The sequence below is a fragment of the Mytilus galloprovincialis genome, chromosome 9 (assembly GCF_965363235.1).
Source record: "Mytilus galloprovincialis chromosome 9, xbMytGall1.hap1.1, whole genome shotgun sequence".
Taxonomy (NCBI): domain Eukaryota; kingdom Metazoa; phylum Mollusca; class Bivalvia; order Mytilida; family Mytilidae; genus Mytilus; species Mytilus galloprovincialis.
Genome location: NC_134846.1, coordinates 26,307,881 through 26,317,499, shown reverse-complemented (window position 1 = coordinate 26,317,499; position 9,619 = coordinate 26,307,881). Strand labels below are relative to the sequence as shown.

The window sequence follows — 9,619 nt, the reverse complement described above, 5'->3', positions numbered from 1 at the left end:
CGGTAGAGGTGTAATGTCCTGCACTGAAAACAGTCCAGTGCTGAAGAGATAAACACGATCGCTTCAGATCTAAAGTTTAATGTTGTAGATATATAAACAGTACAACGGTGGAAATGTGAAGTTTGCCGCTGTCAATGTCAATTCAAGCGCTGTATATTTAAAGGACAATACTTATATATATATATATATATATCTAGCGCTTAACGCTAATACATTTTATATACTAATCTAAAGTGCGGAAAAGGAGAAAGAGACATACTCGCGCTTTAAACTCAATTTTATTTGATTTCGATCCTAATAATTAAGAGATGCATTTATGATATTTATCTCATACAAAAAAAGTTGTGGTTTTAAAGTCAAGCGTCATAAATCTTAAAGTAGCCCTTTTCACAGAAAGTCTTAAGTGTAGAATTAATCTTACGACAAAAATGTTTAGTTGAATTGTTAAGGAATATTTTAGACTTACATGTAAGATGCATGTAACACTTAAGATTTTTAGTGAAAAGAGTTCGTACAGATTCAAAGATTTAAAGTCAAGCGCTGAAGACCTAAAGTACACATCTTAACATTTCAGCTCAAGCGCTCGGGATGGAACAAATCCAGTGGTCGACTTTATATCTACACAGCGCACGACTTTGTATCTCAATTGCTTGATTTTAAATCTTTAGCAGTGGATGGATTTGAAATCTGCAGCGCTGGACTTAAAATTAATGGCTCTGGATTTTTTTTGTTTTATCTCAAGCGCTTGATTTCAAAAACCACTCTTAGTAGGAAGCAATCCCAAAATTATTGGGATCGAAATTAAATACCATGTTTAAAGTTGATAAGGGAGGTTTTTTTTGTTTGTCTTCATAACGATGGGTTGTCTGTTTACTTTTTATGCCCCACCTACGATAGTAGAGGGGCATTATGTTTTCTGGTCTGTGCGTCCGTTCGTCCGTCCGTCCGTCCGTTCGTCCGTCCGTCCGTTCGTCCGTCCGTCCGTTCGTCCGTCCGTCTGTCCCGCTTCAGGTTAAAGTTTTTGGTCAAGGTAGTTTTTGATGAAGTTGAAGTCCAATCAACTTCAAACTTAGTACACATGTTCCCTATGATATGATCTTTCTAATTTTAATGCCAAATTAGAGTTTTTATCCCAATCTCACGGTCCACTGAACATAGAAAATGAAAGTGTGAGTGGGGCATTCGTGTACTGAGGACACATTCTTGTTATTGATTAATTTTGGAACAAGTCTATGTATCTTATTATATGAAAAATGGAACTCCAAATTGATTGATGCTTTTACATGCTTTGTATCATCATAAAATCGTTTTAAAAAAAGAATTAACAATGCCATAGCAAGTCGAACAAACCGCGCTATACATTGCAGGATTGAAACACGAAGTTTTAACAATTAAGTTCATTTTATGTTTTCTCCATTAATAAATAAACAAATTCCAAAATGTATCTTGTGTTTGTATTTGTCAGCTAGTTTGTTAATAATAATATAGATCTTACGTGTGTGTCAGGACGTCTCGATTACTACTTACTTTGGAGTCAATTCAATAATTTAGGGGAACACTACAACTGATGATATTAATATAAATATATAAAGAAGTTTATCTGGTCAATGTATATATTTATAAATATCCCATTGGCTATAAAATATAATCTGAGTTTTTATTTGAAGATATTTGATTTGTAAATTTCCTTTTTCTATATACATTTGTACTAAAATCGAGGTTTCTTATGATTACTGTTGCCAAAATCATTACTCTGCTCCCAAGCGACATTACAGAACTTCTTCAAGTGATAATACAATCGAAAGTTGTTTACCGACAAGCGACCGTACAGTGAAAAATATTTAGTGACTTATGTTTTCAAAGATTTAGAACTATTTTCTAGTGTAAACATGGTGAAGTTGTATATGATGAAAAAATATATAATAATTCTTATTAAACAACTTAAAATTTTGTTAAAAAGCCCTTTTAAAGTCAGATTTTCAGCTGAATGAAGACAATCATTTGCATAATTTGGGTCGGAGCTCTTACTTTTATTCCATTTTTTCCCCTGTTTTCTTGCCTCTAGAATATTTTCTGACCCCTGGAATGTTTGAATATTATTGACAGATGCAATACTTTTCTCATATGCATTAAAAGTGAGCCCAGAGATAGTAATTTTATAAAACACTTACCTTCTCTGTAGCTGAAAATGCTCTCGAATGTCGGAGCCCCGCTTGACAGTCTCCCGAATGACCAAAACATTAAAACACCGTACAGTTCCGTTCCCACACTGTGTTGTTCTCGTCCTGAACATGCATGAAATATTTGTCACTGGACGTTAAGCAACCAACAATCAATCTAATTTAAAGACGCACCAATTTTGCCTTCTGGTGCAAGTTTCATAAGATCACTGATGATTCGCCCACGGAAAGCAGAATATTAAGAGATGTTGGTTTTAGCATCACCTTGTCACACACCAAATCTCTGCGAATCTTCAATAGAACTCCCCCCCCCCCCCCCCCCCCCCCGACCACTTGCATGCATATTAATTGCTCTGAGGTTAAACATTGACATACAATGTATTTTCACACAATGTCAACAATAGTCATTATCCGGAAAAACCTCTTATCCGAAGGATTTGGTTAACTTTTTATATAAAGTCAAAATTTTATTAACAAAAATATAAATTATTTACAGAAAATACACGAAAGAACTACTATATATATTCAAATCACTCAAAAATAAATTAACTTCTCCTACAAAATCTACATAATCACATCGAAACTATCAAATTGATGGTGAAGGAAAAAATAAATGGTGGAGCTGATTGACGGATAGGAAATTTCCGTAATTAAAAAAGGTACAAATGATGTTTTTATTTTTGAGTTTTTGACAAAATTGTTTGGAATTTGCCCAACGAAATTTGCATGCAGTATCGCAATAATATGTTTTGTCCTCTCAAATGTCAAATACTATTTTTGAATCATATGTTTTCTCTTTTTCAAAGAAAAACGCGTTAAATTTCTACCTAAAAAACAGCTAACTTTAAGTTTGAAAGTTTTACTTGGAGATGGTATTATATTTATGTCTTCATCATTCCGATGATCCTTGATGATATGTGCATAGAAAATATTTACGAAAATAGCGGGAAATTTAACCAAAAAATATATTTTTGGATTTTAAGGTAACTACCCAAAACCGTAAATTGTGGGGTACCCCCATTAAAGGGATAAAATACAAAAATGTGACCATAGAAACTTTTTACGACCCGACGGAAATTAAAATATAGATATTATTCTATCATTTAAAACAATTTGCAGCCGTGTGTTATTCCGGACCATTAAACTCGTTAACTAAGCGTCTTTTTCGATGTCAGTTGCAGTACTATACCGCCTGAAAGGTAAATCCTTCAGAGTCGACCAACAATTCCCGGACGAAATTGAGCAGGCTAGAAAAATCTTTAACCGCTCATGATTGAAGCTCATAAAGAAAAAACGAGCTGAAGGTTGCCAGGTCAAGTTCTTGAGGGACATCTTGTATCTCTATGGGGAAAAAATGAACAACTAGCTGCGAACACACAGACTCGCACAAAAATGTCGCATACTCCAGATAAAAACCCCGTACAAAAACGCAAACGCAAAACGACGCCAAAACACGGTTAGCAACCCCATAAAGAGCCAGTTGTTGCGAATGCCAACATGATAGATAGCAATCAATATATTACTTCAGGCGTTTTCAGAATTACAAATGATTTTCTAAAAGACATTAAAATGTTAAACCTTAACTGTTGCGGTTGCTTTTGGGTATACAAATAAAATGTCTAAACATATTCATATTATTGAAACTAAGAGTAGCCTAGTGCTATGGGCTAAGATATCTGCTGATTTCCTACAGACTGATGAAGAAATGAAGAAAAGGCAGGGCCGTAACTAGAGTTCGAATTCAGGGGAGGCAGGGATTTGTGGGCTGCCGATTGAGGCCCCCTTTGAGAGGGGGTTTGGAGGCGCAAACTCTCAGAAAATGACTAAAAATGACCGGTTTTCCTTCGATTTCCTTACCTAAAGAAACATCAGTATTGCTTAAACCTGCTGGCATGAAGCTTTTTTTTTTTATGCAAAAACAAGCAGAGATCACAGTGCTGTTTGGGTGAGCCAAGGTTCCATCTTGAAGGCCGCACTTTGACCTATAATTATTTATCATTAAATAAATTGTGACCGCGGATTTTTTTCTCAATAAAATCAGTGGCCAAAAATTACCCGTTTCCCTCCGATTTCCTTACTTTAAGACTCATCAGTAATGCTTGATCCTGGAAGCAATTTTTCATGCAAACAATTATTATCTGTATTTAAAGATTTTTTTGTTAGAAATCAAACTGGTAAGTTAAAAAAAAAACCATATAAAGCAAGATCATAGAACGCAAGATAATTTCTGTTTTTTATCAAATCAAATCAAATCAAATAAAATCAAATATTTTATTGTCATATAAACTTTACAGTTTGTGACTAACATATATTAACACAATAAACACAATAAACATACATATTAAACATACACAATAACAACAGCATCACATTTTTTTTAACAACAAACAAGTTGTTAAGAGTCCCCTGCCCTCAGTTCTAATGACTTTTTTAAGAAGGATCCTAACTTATTTGTTTGTATATCGAATTTCAATATTGTTGAATGCTGAACAGATATGTATATATAAAGCTACAATCAGGGACGTTCTATACTAGTATATAGAGAGTCCCTGCCACAACGAATGGGAGTGTTTTAACTTCTGTCTAAGGCATTGACCATAGCAATGTTCTCGTACGTACTGTCTAACTATAGACACGTTAAAAAAATGATCCAACAGCTGATTCAGCCGGTAACGAATTTCCGATATCATAAAAGATTCACAATACAAAGGGAACTTCCTCTGCTTAATCGAGCCTCTAAATAAATGTGAGTAGTTAAGTTTTATTCAAAATTGACGAAAGCAAAGTTTCATATGTGTTATCGTACGACATACTGTTAAGATGGCACGGTAGTATTTGCATTCCAGAATTTAGGTTGCTCTTTTGTGTACCTACTAAGGTAAATGTATCTAAACCGTGTGATTGGGAAAAACATACAGTATCAACTGAACATACTTTCCCAAACTGAGGGATGAATCAGGTGTAGAAAAATATGAAATAATTTTACATACAGATGAAAATGAATTTTTGAGAATTTTTTTTAAATTTTGTATTCACTGCACCATAAAAGACCTAAAATTACTAGTGGCCTTAGGTTTCTAAAAATAGCAAAAAAAGTAAACGGTCATGATACATATTCAAATTCATTTCTGAAGAGTAAAATGAAAGTACTTCAGTTAAGTGTGAATGTAGATTTTTTTGCAGTGTTAGAAAGTGGTGAAAATTCTAAAAAGGCTATCATTATCCCTATGGGCCAGGAAATACTACCGTGCCACCTTTACATGACATAGAAAATACTGAATAACAGATGGACGGCCACACAAAAAAATATAAAACTGAAACGGTTCACTGTCGATCAAAAATCCGGAAAATGACAGATGTACCACGTATCATGAAAACACTGTTAAAACTGAAAACTTGTTTATAATATAAATTCAAGTTCTTCGTGTACATATTGTCAATATTTCATTTTATCACTTCAAAAAAAATTTTGGTGTGGAAAATTCAGGGAAGGCAGTTCCCTGCCTCATAGGTAGTTACGGCCCTGAAAGGTGATTAGAAACGTGTAAATCCCTCCTGAAAATTTGCTGTACAAAATAACCGATGCATTAAAGAGGCCCCTCATGGGGGGTCCTAGTAATCACATAATCACCATTTTTTTGCCAATATAATCACATAATCATTAAATATTTGCTTATCTTTAGTAATCAAATAATCATAAACTAAAAATACAGTCCTAGGTAATCAAATAATCATGAAATATTTGGCTTAACAATCAAATAATCATTAAAAAACGGCCAAGTAATCACATAATCAAAAACCCCATGAGGGCCCTCATTAAACGAACTAGAACAAGAGTTGTTGAAGCATAGCCTTTCTGTTAACTATAAATATATGATGCTTGTCGGAGATTTTAATAGCAGAACTGCTTCCGATATCGATTTTTCAAATATTGTGAATAGCTATAGCAAACATGATATAGTTAGTGATTCAGATTTATGCTATGATTACTCAAATACTTTACAAGAGTTAAATATCAGTGTATATAAAGTGCGAATCCAGTTTGTTCATTTTCACTGATATATGCGAGTATGTCTATTGTAGAATAAAGGATGACGGGGAAAATTGCGTTTGTCTACTTTTTGAAAGTACGAAATAATTAATTTAAATGTATATTTTAACACATTTAGATAAGAATACTACTTTCTAATGTAGTAAAATCACAAGATTAAAGTCCAAAAAAGTGTAAATAAAGCATCTAAATCCATAACATTGTTGACTGGATGCTATTCATTTTAACTATAGATGCGATGAATTATCACTGAAAGTGCAATCCTTTCTGATGTGGAATTTTTGGAGGTGCGATGAATTTTCATTATTGTTTTATATGATAAATCGACATGCAACAACTGAAATGTTTGTTTAATTTTCCATTGAAAAAGTGTGAGGGTATCTACACATACACCACGGTTCCATATCAACCCTCTGATTGGTTTACCAGAAGATTGAAAATGGTCATGTGGGGTATGTGAGATACCTCACACTTTTAGCCAGAATCTACAATGTAACATTTTCTTTCCTGTAATATTTTTCAACTCTAAATTTTTACTAAAACTATAGTGTTGACACTGTTGAGTAGTTGTCTCATTGGCAAATACCCCATATCCTTTCTTTTTCTTAGAAAAAGTACAAAAATGAATTTTAATAACTGTATTATTTTAATAAAATGTGAAACTAGAAGCCAAATATTAAATACTCTAATCCTCGAGAATGGCACACTGGTAATTTCACTACAAAAAAAATGCATAATTTCACTACTAAAAAGGATGGAATTCCAATGAATATATTCCTTTGAATAAAATACACCACATAATCCTCAAATACTGAAATAATCACAAATATATTTAACTTCCACTATTAAAATTGAACACACATCCAGTGAACAAACTTCCAACGCCTTCTGCTGCACTTTTTGATGTTTCTTAATTTTCTGTGCGATTTTGAATTTCTGTGTTGTCTTCATGTTTAATATTTTTGCACATGCTTTCACTCGGTTCAAGGATATTTGAGACATCCTTCAACATCTCACTGGAAGCCCTTTTATATTTTCTAACACTCTTCACTGACCTATGGCCTGTCCTGTTCATTATTTCTTGTTCTGGGACTCCTGCCTGGTATAATGTTGTGGCACATGTCCTTTTACCAGATTAGTGAAATACCCATCTATTCCAGCTTCTGCACACATGGTTTTCATGATATTAGACAATTTGTTGACCCCTACTGACTGTTCACCAAACTTAATACTTCCTTTATCTAGCGGTCTCCTATAAAAAGCTGTTCCATTTAAATCACGTACAATATTAAAATATTGTTCATATATCTTAAATAGTACTGGATTTTGTAGATAGTGTTTTAAGTTTTTGGCACTCAAGTTCCGCTGATTGAGTCCACCTGAAAAAATGAAGTATTGACATTGAGTGACAATTAAATCATACACTGAACAAAACTGAGTTATTAATGAAATAGATAAGATAAGATATTTTATTTGTTTAAAATCCAAAATAACAGTGAAATATGAAACAGTTTTATATTGCTTGAATTGGGTAAAACATAATAAGCATACACGCTACGCAAGATATGAATATACCGGCCGTCTTTACAGTGAATTTGCATAAATCAATCACCTGTTGAAGCGCGGACATCAACGAAGACACCCGTATTTTCTGAAAATCGTCACTCATGTGACAAAATTACACAAACGAACGAATTGAAATACACAAGAAAGAAAAATACTTAATATTTAAGAAAAAATAAACTGACCTTTGTACGTTTTGTTGGCTCTGCCCTTGAATAATATAATAGCTTCCCGTCTGATCCTTTCCCAGTTCGAACTGATCCACGGACAAATTCCTATGCTCATCTACACCTCTGAGCCCAAATGTTAGATCGTCTTTACTGTTGTCCCATTGGGGAATTACATTCAAAAAGTCAATGTCACTTATCTTCATTTTTGCAGCCATTTCAGACGACTGAAACGCGCAAACTGATAATGCAGCGAGAAAGGCACTTTTCATCACGTGATATCAGTTTATAATTGTGACGTCTAATGAACTTTGGCACAAGTCATTTACCAAATTAAAAATTTGATTGGGTATGTGTAGATACACCATAGGATGAACTAAATTTCACTCGAAAGCAAAACTTTCTCGTGAAATTTAGCCCCTCCTATGGTGTATCGACACATACCCAACACTTTTTAATTTGGTAACTATAACTTGTTTGACTGATTATGTCGCACGACCTTTCGCTAAGCTTGGCTGCAATTAGGTGTAGTTGCTCGGATGGATGGTACGCAGCCCGAAAAAAGAAAAGGGGGGAGAGTGTTGTAGACCTGGAGATATAAAGGTAGTCTAACTAGTTGAGTTAGGGAAGATCTTCTTTGGCTCAATCGGTTAGAGCATAGATGTAATAAATTTCATAGATTTCTATTTACTTAAACAAAAGTTATAGTGCGAAAACCAATGTTTCTTCGGACCGTGAATGACGACGACGACGACAACGTCATACCAATATTACATCTATGGTTAGAACGCTGCCTTTAGATCCCGAGATTGAGGGTTCTAATCCCACTGGTACCATCCATAGATTTTCACAACAATGATAAAACATATGTAAAAATATAAACATTATATACATGTACAACATTTTGCGTGTTAGATAGTCTTGTAGTGTTCGACTTGTATCTTTCTATGAGTGTTCATTACATCTGTCTTGCCAGTCGTGATTGTTCAGCCATCTCCTACAGCGTACACCGGTAGGCCAGAATGATTCGGTCTCGATAATGCTAGCGGATTCTTCTGTTCTGTGACGTTTAATTTAGCTGATATTCGTGAATAATTGTTGTAGAAACGTACTGTTTTAACACCTTTCACTTCGAGAAACTGTAAAATTCCAGATCGTGTTGATTTGTTATCAATTCCGGATAAATAGTATCTAGCAGATCGTTTCCTTGGTTTTACACCAACAAAAATGTTCTCGTTTAATGGTTTTATTTCTTCGGTATTACCTTGTACACGTACCGGAATTTTAAAGTTATCCTTATTTGGAACTTTCGGTGTTTCCGTTTACTGATCTAATTCGGGATTCGACACAAAATGTTTTGAATGGTCTACTGGCGATGATAAATGTTCACTTTCTTTTAAGGTTAATTCCGTACCGTTATTTTTTCCTGGGGTATGTTCATTGATCTATGAATACACTACTTCTTATCAATTCTCTAGCTTAACCCATTTCTAGTAAAAGGACTATCTGTTTGATGATCTGACAATGAATCAACTGAATTTCATGAAAATAATTTCGTATTTTGTCTTTTTATTGTCTAATAGCTGGAACTGACTAGATCCAAACGGTTCACATTTATATTTAACTTAATATATTAAAGTTCAATTTAACTTAAATGT

General features: G+C 34.0%; 1 pseudogene; it reads right to left on the bottom strand.

Annotated features, from left to right (window-relative positions):
* Positions 1-6,393: 6,393 nt before the first annotated feature.
* On the bottom strand, positions 6,394-9,382 carry LOC143044709 (uncharacterized; annotated as a pseudogene).
* Positions 9,383-9,619: the final 237 nt, after the last annotated feature.